This window comes from Ischnura elegans, chromosome 4 (assembly GCF_921293095.1).
Source record: "Ischnura elegans chromosome 4, ioIscEleg1.1, whole genome shotgun sequence".
In the NCBI taxonomy this organism is placed as follows: domain Eukaryota; kingdom Metazoa; phylum Arthropoda; class Insecta; order Odonata; family Coenagrionidae; genus Ischnura; species Ischnura elegans.
The window spans coordinates 83,831,036-83,846,513 of NC_060249.1; the positions used below are offsets into that span (position 1 = coordinate 83,831,036).

A 15,478-nucleotide genomic window follows, 5' to 3' on the forward strand; every position below is an offset into this window, starting at 1 on the left:
CCATTTTGCCTCACACGAGAATTATTTTTCGGATTAATGCTTCAATGATTTAATTGTATACGAATTTTTTTAATCTCTGGCACTTAGAGAGCTAAATCTTATGTTTATATCCATGTTAGTCGGCTTGTCTCGTTGGGCACGTTAGAGTTATTTACCGATAAGCTCCCCATTTTCTTACTTCGCACCTGTCGACATTTTTTATCATTGTTATCACACTGGCTTGCATGTTAAATACCTTAATCACCGCGTTTAAGTCGTCGTTTTAGAGTGTATATTTTTTACTGGTTGATGTTAGTGTTTAGATAGTCAGTCGACATGTACAAACTTCCTTTATCCTACAAATAGAGAACTGTCCACACTTTACACGCTAATTGACAGGGATGAAGCGTATTCTGTTAGTCGTTTCTCGGCCTAAAATCTTCCCACACCTTTATTTAACCAGGAACATATTTCTGCTGAACTTCATTTTTCCGATGATTTTCGAATAAAAACGGATTTTTTCAACCCTGATCCAGCCACCTGTTGCATCCGAAGTTGGGCATATTCAATATTAATATACCCGAATGCCATCTGCTTAATAGTACATATTTACGTAATTTTCATCGTAACCTTCCTTGCCTCTATTTCGCTGTATGCTTCTACTGCTATGGAATAAGAGTGTTTTTATCCCTGATTTTTCAATTCTAGGAGTGGGCTAATCTTATGCGTGCACATGTTTTAGCCGGCTTGTCTATAGAATAATGATTTAATAAGTCTATTGAAAATACCTTTCTGGCTAACCGTACTCGAAATATATGATAGTTCTTGTTAATCATTGAGAAAATACTGTTGAAGTTTGGTGTAAAGGTTATCAAAATGGTCACCTTTTACAATCTTCGCGGCGATGGCCTTACTATACATAAAATTTACAATTCTCGGCGTAATTCGGTGGAAGTCTTTGATATTTTACATAATGAAAGCACTTGCCAAATACGCCTATCTCCGGCGCATATTCAAGGTGTAACCTTTAAAATGGTATTATGTGCCGAAATATAATCTCAGGCAAAAGAAAATTCTTTGAGGTGAGTTGTTGAAAATTTTTCAAAGAAAATACGAATTATATCCAAAGATGGGTCATACCTTGAAAATAAAATCATTTGCCAAAACCTGGGTCGGTCGAAATAGACAGTACAGTAGAAGTATTTTTATTATCCTACATTTCATCCTCTTCTGCTGTCGGTGCCAAAAGCATGCACCGCTGTAGTTCGAAATGTATTCGTAGTCTAGTTCTTCGACCGTGGTTGGAAATCCCAGCGGGTGTATGTTGTTTCGCGGCGATGAGAGTGGGCGTTGTTGCTTGGTTTTGTTTGCTGCCCTTCGGAGCGTGGAAGAAGTGGAAAGCGTAGCCGGGGTCACCGATCCCCTTTCCCCCTTCCCCATGATTGTTCTTGCGTCTCATCCACCGTATACCCCCTGGTCAGCGATAAGAGAGAGCCTCTGGGGGGATCGTAGATTGCGAAGATAAGAGGCAGTTTTAGATGACCGCGATTTCTTCGTCTGCACCGTGACTCGTCGCTCTCATGCATTTAAATTTCAATGTGACGCAATGCTCGTCTTTTTTATTTTTCAAATTCTCGTAACCGTTTTCACAGTTGGTTATTTAAGAACCTCAAAAATGTTTGGAACTTCTTTAGCTTCAATTTTGAGTTTTGTTTGGATTGCCTACCTCTAAATTTACGTGATGTCTTCGAAATGTAATGAAATTTCTTGAGGGAACTGTTAAGTTATGGTTTTTACCACTCCGTGTGTGCCAGAATTAAGAATGGTTTTGCTTGATCCTTCCTAAAAATATCCCAGAATTCAATTGAATCTATTTTTTTAATCTTTAAAGCATTTCAACCCATCAATATCAATTCTTATTTTTTTGTAATGTCAGGTATGATAAAGGTCTTTGAGATTAAGAAATAAATTTTAATGAAGAAAATGTGAATTATATCGAAACATGGGCACGGTATTGGGACATGGGTCGGTTCTTATTAAGTTTAGGTTCATCATGTTTTTATAAGAATCAAACAATGTACAAAGTAATGAGTTTGTAAACCTTTAGAAAATACTTTCCTGGCAATACGTACTGGAAATTTTTGATACTACCTGTTATTTATGGCGAAAATGCTGTTAAAAGGTAGGCGGAATGGTCACCAAGAACAAACTTCGCGGAGAAGGCCTCTAATTTATGACGGTATTTTTCTCCATACCTCCACTTGAGGCATACCACCCATTTATTCATTCTGTTATCTTTCCCCTATTCCCCGTTTACCCAATGTACTTTTCTTTATCAGACTTTTCTCGTTCCCTTGCTATTCAGTGCACAATCCATCCTCGTATTTTGCCACCTCTTGTGTTTCATCTGCTAACCTCCTGCCCTCACCAGCCGTTTTGGGCCTCACTTAATTCCTTTTTGTCTTCCCCCAACTCACCTTCTTCATCCTCTAGCATGGATCTGGAACGACTCCAACCTTTTTCCATCCTCCTTCCACATGTTACAAAGGCCATGCTGGGTATCAGACCCTTTGCCAGCCTTTTCTTAGTACTCAAACACTATTTTCTCTGCGGTTAGCCTTCTACTCTGCGAGGTACATATATTCTCCTCCCTGTGTTAATGTTGTGAAGTCCGTTTTACTCCAACTTACGTATTACCCTAATATTACTTCCGGTGTCAGAGTCGCTCTTGTAAAGTAATCGAAAAAGTCGACCATATATCTGTTAAGTTGTGGAAATTTAAGCATTTTTTTGTAAATAATACTCCAAACTGATGATCCAATAAAGCTTGGTCTACCTTCTTCGTATAGATTGGTGAACTCTTTGAAGCGAGACTATTGTGTTTCTTTTCAGATATTTCCTAATAATGAGCTCAGCCACTCGCGATATTGATAGTGGATCATCACAGTCTTGGTCATCACTATTGGCGTACCGACGCGTCGACGCATTTCACTTGAAGATTGATATGCTTTTGATTCAATGGAAGTGCGATTCTTGGTGCTTGAATATTCTACCTTTCCTTTTCCATTTCTTTGCTCCCCTTCGCCTCCACTCCCCCGACTTGACTCGCCCACGTGTGGTAGTCGCACGAACGAGACCGGAACAGATGGCGCAAAAGTGCGGGCGCAGCGAATCGCCCTCGTGAGGCCTCGGAGACGTGCGCCCGTACTGAGGAATGACTGCACAGTGCACACCCAAGTGATTACATAGCCCTCCAGATCGGCTTTGAAACAAATGCCTATGGGCAACCGATAAGGGTTTGGGAAGAGGTACTGAACTTAAATGTTGTTGCATTGTGCTCGTTGTCCTGGAGTCCATCGCGCTTTCTAGCTCTAGTCTATCTTCTGGGCATCTTCGCGTCGGTTGATTTGTTCGGCCAAAGAAATCCTATACGTCGACGGACTTTTTTTTCTATCGAAATCAAACTGCACGATAGATTACCTGGAAAGTGACACCAGATTCCACAGAAACTTGCAGTATAATTTGGAAGCCGTTGTAGCTTGAGGAAGATTTGTATATTGTTAAAGTATATTTTTTTCATAACCATGAAGTGCATGTTTCGTAATGCGTGTTTGCGGAAGGTCATCCCTTGTCAAATATCCTATCGGTAGTCCACCATTAACCCTGGACAAAAGGTCGTGATATTAGTGAAAGATTAATGCGTCACTCAATGAGGAAGGCGACTTCGGGTGGCAGGCTGTCAACGTTTCTTGTTATGCTGAAGTCTCAACTGAGATGAGCATCAGCTTTTTTAATGAAGTCCTTTGCAAATTTCGAAGTCTCGAATTCAAAGCTAAATTAGTGTGTTGCTGGCTCGTAAAATTCTGGCCTCACGGAATGACTTTAATGAACTGTGTTTTATTTGATCATCCCACAAGATTAATAATGTATTGCTCCTTCCCTGAACTGTTTCAATTGTATGCTAATTTACTATTAGCCTTAGTTGATTTTCTCTCTCATCCAGGAAAACGGCCATGGTGGCTAAAATCATTTGCTTAGGAAGAAGCAGTTGTTTGTTCCAAAGAGTAAGTGTGCAGCGAGGTTGATCAGGGTTGATCATTATTTTTAATGCTTCCTTAATATGAGTGAAGGAAATGATTCAGTGATGGGTTAGGTTTGTCAGTAGCTGCTGAAGGGGTGAGAATTCAGCTGATAAAGCCACGGTAACAGCCACCGTTTTGTCCATTTAAGTGGGTGTTATAGATGTTTAGAATTTATAAGAAAGTACTCTAAAAAACTCTGAAGCGTCGAAGTGTACTTATGTGATCGCACGCACAGATAGTCAATGGTATTCGTGTAAAAGGTTTGTTTTAGCACTGGAAATAAAAATTTGGCGGGCTGAATTCTCGGCACAGAGTGAGGGTGTTTGTAGAAATGTATCTGCGACCTTGGATGAAACGTGAGACTATAACCCCTTCATTCCACTCGCTACCGTGGTTACTGAAATAGGCTTGCTGTGCTTAGGCTTCATCGTTGAAAAAAGAGTAGAAGTCTAGCGTGAAGGTTTTGGTTTAAGTTTACATCTGACCTGTTATGAATAGGAACCTTTTGAGTTATAGTGATGGAGCGTAAATTGTAAGATTTGGATAAACGGGATATGCTGATTAGATAACTTAGATTGAGGAGGAGTAAGTGGTTTTTGAGACGCCAGAGACAGTGGTAAGGGTAGGAATCAGAGGAAATGTGACGAGGAATGTCCTTACGGCGTAGGAAATAATAATAATCATGGCCTGAGGCATTTCTCATATTCCTCAATTAACTATTCAACGGGTTACTTTCAAAACTGTTTGTCGCACGTAGTCTGAAACTCGCCTTCAGCGGAGTATAACCTTATTCGTCCTCATAAGATTGCGCGGGGTCAATACCCTTGCAATTTCATTTGCCGCGTGATTCGTAACGGTTTGAATGCGTGTGGAGGGTGTGGGTTAAATTGAGTGTGCTAAATTTTCGAGACTTGAGCTTTCTGAGTGAGACAATCGTATGTTGCAAAAGATAATTGCTCACAATGATTGCATGTTTCCGATTGAAATGAGCCTTAATGACGATATTTATGCCAAGGTGTGAGATGAATGGCGGAAAATCGATTACTATCACCCTCAAGATGCGCAAAACTTAACGCAATTTCGTAAGATTTTCGAGTTTCTGTCTTCTAGCTTAGATATATACGGAGTGAATTGCAGTCGCTCGTGCATCGCAACAGTTGCAGCGAAAACGCGACAATGTCATGCTCCGAGGGTTGCCTATCCTCAATTTTATTTCTATTTTTTTCTGTTTTCGGAGATGTACTCTTACGTGACCATTTTCACTTACTCCCTGGCGTAATAATTTTTTTTTACGAAACAAGATGGAGGAATTGCGCCATCCCTCCCTCAAGGGCATGCTAACACCTCCGGAGAGTTGAAAAGTAGTCATCTAGATACCTTATTTTTTACATCTCTGCGAAAGTTTCCCGTGTATTGACCGTGGTTAAGTTTCCAGAATTCTTGATGGATAGTTAATTTTGACGTATGTGACAATCATGTACCGTAATGCACCTTAGATAACGTCGCGCTCCCGCAGTAGGAAAATCATTAGGGTGTCACGTATGGGATTTACGGAAGTCGGGTTTTTGCATTTTATTTTTAAGTCGAGAAAATGTCCACTGCGAGACAACGTGGTCTATTCAATCTAGTCATGTTATCAATGCATCCTTAACCTTAGAAAAATGCTTATTATTGATAAACCTCATAATATTAGTACGAAACCTTCGTTTTGGACTTCACCCTGGCCATGGGTAGATAATATCCTATCCACTTGTTTTTTTCATCTGCGCCAATGTAATCACTAAGTAGTATATATACAATAATAATTGCTGAAACTGCGTTAACAGTATCGAGGTTAGACGAAATAGTATTCTTGGGATATTTTGTTCCGCCCATCAGAAAGGATTTCATTTTTTTGACTACTTCCTAGGCCAGCAAATTGTTGAAGAATTCATTTCACAGTGCACCTTATGTATACGAAGTATAAATAAGGTGCACTGTGAAGGTGCACCTCTTATCTTGGAGGCCAACCCGGGCCCCTCTGCCAGCGTGGATCAGCGGACACCTTCCGGCTCTGTCCCATGGATCGCCGTTCGTTTCCTCCCGCCATTAGTATTCCCATCGCGGCAGTCGGTGGCAGGGTGTCGAAGACCCTTCGGAGGCATGCGGAAAAAAATAGAAGCGCGTCGCTCGTGATGCCACAAACGCATTCCCGATCTCTTTATCGCCTTCGCCCATTGTGTTCGCCCTCGGTCACCCAACGGGCCCCTAAACGCTTCCTCCCGCATTCTCATCGTCCGAGTTCGGTATGGGCCTTCTTGGCCTCGCAGGTGGCTCGCGATGACTTTATTTTTTCAAGCGACGACAGGGGGTTGAGTATTTGGTCACTGATGAAATGTTTAAGGCAAGGAGACTACATGGAGGAAGCCCAAATCCATTCAATATCAGGTTGATTTCTGTTGCCACTTTGGTCTCATTTTAATCGGTTTTCAAAAATGTCCGCGGCGTTGTTATGAGTGCAACACGATCCACTTTTTCCCAATATTTTACACTGTTCATAATTACGAGGAATGGCATTGAAAAGTAATGAATTTGATAGATAATATCATCTTGTATATAATTTTCGGTTGACACCCCTAATTATACTTTATTTCCCTGTGAAACTCGGATCAATTTGTCCGTCAGTGACTTTTGTAAACCATTTAAATCCACGGTGGGGGACAACACGTTTAGAGGTCGACTTAAGCATCCTCTTTTGTAATGTTCGTGGGTCAAGGGTTCGAACTAGGGCGAATGCCATCGAACAATCTCAAATAAACAGAAGTATATTTTTTCTTCGGCCTTCAGTTTCCTCAATCTTCCTGTCTTCACGTTCGTATCAACTTAATGTTAGGCTGTATCTATAGTAGCTTCCTGATTCTCATGCTTCATAAGCTAATCGTCACTTGTTCCGCGTATTTTCCAAAGGTTTCTCAATTCCTCTGCCTCTCTGAGTAAGATCTACAGAGAGAGTCAAAAGTATTCGGACGGCCCTTGTTGCCACTATTGCTATTTTGACTCCGTTGCACTTGCTATTCGGACTCAATATGACTTTAGTCTTACCATTTACTGCTCCGGTAAAGGTCTATAAATTCAAGGAAAGAAATTCAAATCCGAATCATAATAATTGGTCGAATGACTTCATGGATATAACACCAAGATGATGTAAAATTTATAGTAACGCACTCCCCATTAGAAACTCTAATTACTTTTTAATGAAGGGGTGGATGAATGTAAAGTGTGTTTCTATTCAAAATACCTTTAATTTCATTGTATATTATTCATTTCAAGATGAAAACCACAGAAATTATCGTACATGAGACAAGACAAATGTGACTGCCACGTCACTGCGTGGTATTTTATTAACCACTACCACGTTATCGCACTTGCACTCTGGTAGCTCCATCATGTAGCTCAGTGCATGTTAGAAATAATTCCCACACCTTGCCACACAACTTACTGTTGCCTCGCAGGGTATGGTGTAGATCAGGGGTCTCCATTTTACTAGCCCACGAGGGCCACATTCCAAGTTCCGAATCGCCCCGCGGGCCAGATAGCAAATTTGCCGATTACTGAAGTATACGATATTCAATACGATATCCGATACTTGAAACGAGTGCGCGGGCCGGATGAAAGCCCTCCGCGGGCCGTATTTTGGAGACCCCTGGTGTAGATTAATATGATTTTGAAAGGGGGGCAGTGGCGCCGACTCCATGGGGCCTAAGGTATCCCGAGCCCCCTCAAAAATTTGTTGTTGAGGGGAAGAAAAGATGCCAGGCTTGTCGATTTTCCCGGAGTGTCGAGTCAGAGAGAGTCGAGTTTTCAGGGTTCTAATTTTGATCACATGACTCTTCGAAAGTGCTTTAAAAAACTTTAAAACTCACTATTTATCGACTTTCTTGGGGTAACACCCTCAGTATGGGCCTCCCAATATTTTTATAAGTTGGCAGCCCTGTGTGGGGGTTGTGGCACAAATGTTTTCGCTGTCTCGGTCAGCCTTATCTATGTTTCCGTGAATGTGAGGAAATGTATCAATGTCGTTGATTGATATGCCCTCGAGAGGGAGAGAAATTATCGTAGAACAAGTGTCGTCCGTTTAAGGAGGTAAACGGTGTGGTCTTTTTTTCTTTCCGCTCGTTACACAACGTATCGATTGACTTGCTTGACGCGCCTCCATGATTTGATTCACGTTGTTTTAGTCCTCACAATTTACGCAAGTGCGATTGTCCAATGTCTTGAGAGTGACCTTCATTTTTTCGTGCAATTATGGAAGCATTTAATGTGCCTTAAGGCTTGGCTCTGCTTCCTGCCTTCAGTCTCACGCAAGTCACGTCACTTCGATCGCATTTCTGTCGCCTTCTCTTTCGTCGGCATCAAAGCAGTTTGCGACGCGACGCAGGTGCACTGATGGGCTCGTGACGGTTGCTTTTTCGTGAGGAATATATACTATTTATATTTTCTTAAGCAGCTTCCTCAATCTTCTTGTCTTCGCGTTCGCATCGACTTAATGTATTGCTGTATCTCTAGTGGCTTCCTGATTCCTATGCTTTATGAGCTAATCGTTACTTTTTCCGCGTATTTTCCACAAAGTTCTCGTTTCCTCTGCATATCTGATTATTTTTTTGCTTGTTTCTGCACAATGTTCTAACCTGACGTAGGTTATTTTTTTTGCAAAACCATTTCCTCAAGGGAGTGACGGATAATTAGCTGCTGATCCGTAGGATGACTTAAAATGCTATCGTATATAATCGATGCATTAGGATAGCTATGATGGTAGCTAGTAGTCCTAAATGATGGTAATCATGGCAGAATTGTGAGATCTGAAACGATTTGGTAACTGGAATGTGTTTTAAATTGACACATTTTTTGAGGATTCATTTTGATTTTCCATATAAATTTATTTTTCAACCATTATTGTCATGATTCCTTAATTTTTGCAATTTATTCAAGTCTTAGTGTCCCTCTGCTTACTTTGGTGTGCCGAACATGGAAATAATCTTCCTCACGTTTTTCTACAAGCTAATCGACTTTGAGAATTCGCTGAAGAGGCGCAAGCCTAAAGCAGCTTCACGAGCTTTTGTTATTGTTATTTCAAATTCTATGTATCTGTTTTGCTCGTGAATAAACGTATTTTGAACTTGAACTTTGAGAATTCCACATGACGCACACACCGTATCATCATGCAAATCTACTAGTTAATAATTACTATTGGAATTAATTTAGGGTAGGGTATGCTTGTTTGAGTATTTATGCTCGCCTAAAATTTGACTATCTTTTAACTTAAATCAGGGCATTTTTTTGATGGATAAATCTGATGTAGCCTGTGTGTAGAAGGATGAATCGTTCTGCCATAAAATTACAATTGCTTCTGGGGATTGGAGTGATCTCTGCCAGTTGGAATTGAATTTTCAAAGATCCTATTTGCATAATATATATTTTCTTGAAATCACCAATGGGGTTGAAAACTATAATGACATAACTATCCTCACCTCATCAGCTCAAAGCGTGGGAGGGCGTGGGAAACGTGAGTAATAGACATAGAGATCGCTTGCGATTGGAATGCGTGCTGATACATCTTTACTAAGCAGCATTCGCACGGAAATCCACCAAGAGTAGGAGTATTGTGAAACTATGGTGACGTATGGTTTTGTTGGATTTGACATTTCTCGGTAAGTGTCTACCAGTGGATCCTGTGAGTATTTTTTCCGCACTTAATTGTGCAGAAATACAGTGGTTTTTAGAAGAGAAAAAATGGATATCAAGGGAAAGAAATGTGACGCTTGAGTTTTTGACTTTTTTTATTTTAAGGAATGGTATCATTCGAATCTAGCATTCTTTACCCTCACATTTAGAAAACGTTTTAAGGGTATAAGCTCTAAAATTGAATTGCACCGTATTGATTTTGTTTAAAAAAATTCATTTGCTCCCTCTCCGTTTGTATGAAAACAAAGGATTTTCATGTTATTTAGTAGTTCTATTCGCAAAAAAATCATAAGTGAATGAACTTCGGTAGTTTAAACTCATGGAAAAGTTATTTATGGATCTACGACCTTGGCAATGAGAAAGAAAGGTGAATGAATTGAATAAATAAAATTTTATATCTTTTTTGAATGATTAGACAAAAAATTACAGTCTTTCACTTTTAATGCCAATGATTCACCCAGTGTATAACGACTGTGATTTTCCTCTGGCTATTAATTATCATTCAATCGTCTCGAAATGCTATCGTTAGGAGCTTCACGCATTTGCATCAGTTTGGTTTCATCTGAGAAATGAGAACGCAGAGTGAAATAATGCGGGTAGTGATCAATGCCTTCGGGCGCATTGGAAGGCGAAATTGCATCATTTACGATGCGTGCATCGGAATATCTTCTCCGATGGCTCATCGAATGCAATTACGTAATAGTCTGGACTGTCGGATGCCTTAGCAGAGGTGATATATCATGGAAACCATCGTCCTAAGCCCTTTGCCATTCCCAAGAAGGCGTGTCGAAATCTCTCGAAGTGACTCAATACTTCACTTCTCCCACCATTAAGACTCGACCACCACTTTTCCTCCGCGATGAACCCATTGCGTTTTCTAATAGCTTTGATGGCGCTGCAGTCATCTCCGCCTCCACAAACTAGAAGTGAGTCAATGGTGGATCGTTACTGTGTATGTATCTGCAGTCTCTCCTTTCACTCGCTTCCGAATCGTGATGAATTAAGGGGACGCATCACTCCCTTTCGATCGGTCGTATTTTGTCTGTCTTTGCGACGAAGCAATCCTATAAATTGATGAATTCTTCTCGGGTTTCCAACCGGGTTTACTCATTCGTATAGGCTGAAGTTTCGGAAGACGACTTGTCTCCCATTATTGAGTCGTGCTACTCAATGAAAGTCCAATTTTACAAATTTCATGGAGCGTTAGTGTCGACGACTTGTCTTCCGAACGACGAGACCAGTCTATTTACCCCAATCGAGAAAGTCGTCTTCCGAAACGTCAGCCTACACGACTAAGTTTACCGGGTTGAAAAACCGATAAAAATTCATCTATATAATTATCCAGGTTAAATTAAAATCGTTTATAATCCTTTAAAACTTATCTTATCTACATCTACGGGGTAACGTGGAAGGAACCACCGGAGTGTGTGACAAGGATGAGTTCACACCATCCATGCAGCATTTATCCTAGTCTTAAAGAGACACGCCCGGGCGCGCCCTCGCTTGCCAGACACAGGCCAAGCACACAGGACAACGGCACACGGTCAGATCAAAAAATAGGAGAGTGCTAAGAACACGAACATGCTAACATGCAAATAAAACTACCAGCTACTGATAGAAAAACGAAAAGTTAGCGTAGTTAGTGATTCTTGCATGAGGTATAAGATGCCAAAAATGCATGCAGATAGTTCGTATTTACAAGTATAATTAGTTATTGACTCTATATTTATAGCCTATCATAACTATCCCGAGTCAAACCATTCGAAACCTAAACTACCGCAGGCATTATGGCACCTTTTTGTGCGCGGGAAAAACGACATCTCAAATGTATCGGTTCTGCAGTCTCTTTCCCTAATCTTATCCGTATGGTCTTTTCTACCATAATAATTATGGCTTTCTCAAAATATCTTGAACATCAGGCAAAAAGCATTGTATTTGAAATTTCCGAAAATATTTCATCTAAATTTCGGCTAGACTTTCCTATTTTAAAATCATAATTAATTCAGTTACACTATATAATCATCCTGTGATATTTATTTTTCGTTGACCTTCGTCAACATTTATCAAATTAAATGTAATAATTTTGCTTTCGAGAATAAATTTATAATTTCAGATTAAAGATGAGATGGACATTTTTAATTCTTATTCGAAAGTTGATGGTGTGTGGCCACCTTAATAAATCGTGGTGGAATCCCGTGTGATTTGTTATTCCTCGCCTCGTGACGTCACGCTCCCACCATACATTCCGAGCTGTTAGCTGACCATGGTTCCCACGTATTTTCTTCCGTGATTGCAAGAGGCCTATCGCGTCCTCCTCGCGAGAATTTCACCCGCCTGCCGCCCACTCAGCACAGTGCACTGATTCCGCGAACCGACGCAGGAAGTTGATCTTTTACGGCGGTAAGGCGTGCACTGAAGAGTCGTGGAAGCGGTGCGTTTGTCCTGACGGTTTCGAGCGATGAAGTGGAAGTTGCATGGAACTGTGTAGTGAATCACTCCAAGATAGAGATTGGGGTAAATAGACATGCCGCCTCATGCGGAAATTTATCGCGTGTGTACTTATGAAAGCGTAAATTCAGGATTAAATTTATGAAAATTCGTGCCAAAAGTTGAAAATAAAGTGATATCTTTCCGCAAAAAATAACCACCTTCTCATTTCCCTGTCCAATAGGTTTATTATGTTACATCGTTTAATTTTGAAAATATTAGCATTTGCATGAAAAGTTTTATTTTTATAACGCCAATCTATCAAAAAGAAAAAGAATTGCTTGTCTTGAATTAAAGGCGCGTCTTCAAAGTGCTGTGAAGCAATATAAGGTAAATTCATTTAGCTATATAGTTTTCTCTTCTTTCAATTTTTTCTTGAGTTTCATTTCAAATTGGATTCTCGGTAAAAGACGTTAATTTGTTTAAGCAGATTGCGTCATTTTCTCGCAATGCACGATATAAAACAATAAACGTGATGACCCAGAAAATGAGGAAGCAATCCAGAAAAAATCTGGAAATAAATTCCAACTCTTCCCTCTCACTACATTTGTAACTTATGATTTTCTCGTGGTCATAAGCCAAGTTTAATGGTAGAATTGTCGTGCTGTTCTATTTTTCGATTCGAGTATTCTACGATTTTTTATGCATTGCGAGGACGTGCCGTGATTTCAATTTTAATTAGAAAACCTGCGATGATATATGGCGTGCTTAAAGGAATTATTTGTAGAAAAGCGTATTTCTAAAATTATTTGAGGCGCTGCATAACTGTATTATTATATTGTGCTTTGTGCTGCATGGGTATTTTTTTAAACATCTGCTGAGGCAAGAGCAAATTTTAAGCATGGCGAAACATTATCTGGAGAAAGAGGAAATGAAAATACTTACGAACACGTGAAAAGAAATCGAAGGATAAAGCACCAAGTGGGCACATTAGATAGCCAGCCACCGCAGATACAGTTAGTCAATAAAAGAATACGAACGTAACGGCATAATCGGAACGGATCCCACAAATTTAAGTAGAGCAATGCATGGGTTATAAAACTCCTTCGCCTTAGCTCATCTGCCGAAAAATGGAATGAGGTGGGTTTCAGTATCGGTGGAGAAAATCCCTCTACGTTTGGTCTAAACAGACAGTCGCCTTAGGAAAATGTCAGAAGAAGAATCTTCATTTTTTGTGCGTATACACTTAACACACTCTTAAAAATGTTATTTTTTCCGCTCTCCATTCTGAAAAAGATGTCATTTCACCTTCCAACTTCCTACACCATCCAAGTATTCTTTATTAGTGAAATATCTGGTACTTTCCTTGCGAGTCAAGTGGATATATTTCTTTCAGGTTTCAAGCCGGGTGAAGCGTATCGAGGTCCGTCACATTTCTCGTCGTTTAAGACCTGTTTACTCGATACATTAACACATACGAGTTAATGTCAGTTTGCATGAACGATTTTTGTGGGCCGGAACGGAATATGAACGAATGCATGAACCACATTGGAACTGGTTCTATTTTCTGTACATGCATTCGCCCAAGTTGGATGGTTACACGTAGCATTTTCGTGTTTACTCACGCATTCATACAATTAGAGATATGAAGTGAAGCACTTCATATCTCATAATGGATCTCCACAAAGTATCTGCCTCATCCATCCAATTCTTCAAACATTTAGACATTAACTCGGTTGGGTTAATGTATCGTGTAAGCAGGCCTTAAGTGACGACGCGTCGGGCAGGATGTATTCTGTCACTTGACTCTAACACTGTGAAACCTAAAAAAAATCTTGATAATTGTCTATCTTATATATCCTAAGCATTGTAAAATAAGTCTTTTCGTTGATTTCCTGCGTAGAGCGCGTGTTTTTATGATATTTTCTCCTCGAGATTTCAACGCCTGCATTCCCGCTGTTGATCAAATTTCGATGGTATTTGCTCATCCTCTTTCCTCGAACACCCGTTCGTCCCTTGTCGCACGGAATATAAGCCGTGGGACGGGTTGGGAAAGTGGAAAATTCCCGGGTCCCACCCATGTCTTTTTTTGGCACGGCAGCTTTCCCTCTTCTTTGGGTTGCATTCATTATTCACCTTTCCGGTCTATTCGCCATCTTATCTAACATATCTCCTATCTTCCTTCCTGCTCCACCCTATATAAATCCTCTCCCCTTACTCCTCCTCTCATCCATTCAGTGTAGAATCAATTGTTGAGTCCTCCAGTCGCCAAATTGCTCTCCACTCCCATTTCTTTTTCAATTCGCTCGTTTTGTGACGCGTTCAATTCTCGTAGCGCCGATTTTTTTGCGCAACTTGCTGACCTTTGCTGTGTATCTCATAGACAGGTACTATTCGTATTTAATGGTGTATTGTCCTAATGCCATTGTACTAGGGTTGCCCAGTAAGTAATGCACCATACTTTTTTCTCCGATATATATTTATTGCACCAAACTGAATTACACACACGAAAGAATGCTTCAAATGTACACCCTATTTTTACATGTCATCTCCGTCCCCTTCTATGGCCTTGATCCAGCGCAAAAAAGGGCGTGTTGTAGTAAAGTTTTCTCGGGTTTTGTACCGGATCAGGTCCTCCATATCTCTTTCCAACGTTTCGATGAACAACTCTCCCATCGTCATCAGGGATACAGGAATCCAAAGGGCGTTTTGGCCCTGTTCATTCCAATCTATGTTCTGGTCTCCGACCGCTGTAAATCTTGGAACACCGCCGAACTGCCTTCTGATATCCTCGTTCTCTGAGCCCAGCGACTGCATCTACGTAATACCCTGCTAGCCACCTCTGGGGCGCTTGGCTGGGGACAGTACTTTTGTTGACAGAGATCAGGACCCAAGGGGGGTCCTCTGAGGGTTACAACCAGGGCCGGCCTTAGGGCGGGGCGACCGCCCCGGGCCCCGTGTTCGTGAAAAAAAATTAAAATATACGATAGTTTTGAATCAAGGTATCATAACGGCGTAATTACGAAGTCTGAATTTGGGAGGGGAACACATACTTAGCCAGAGAGTGGTAGGGATTCAAAATGCTCGAGTTTGTAGATGGGGTATAGAGTTTAATATTTTAAGTGAAGGGCCCCGCACTGAAGGTTCACCCCTAGCCCCGCACCTGCTAGGGCCGGCCCTGGTTACAACGCACCGAGGCCGGGAACCAAGTCAGAGACATATACGCCCACCCGGAGGGGTTTGGATGGGAAGGAAAAAAGGAAAGAGGC

The 15,478-nt window shown here is 40.8% G+C and overlaps 1 protein-coding gene across 12 annotated transcripts in view; it reads left to right on the forward strand.

Annotated features, from left to right (window-relative positions):
• LOC124157741 (spectrin beta chain, non-erythrocytic 2) overlaps positions 1-15,478 on the forward strand; it is a 218,640-nt gene that overhangs the window by 31,174 nt on the left and 171,988 nt on the right. The window lies entirely within an intron of this gene.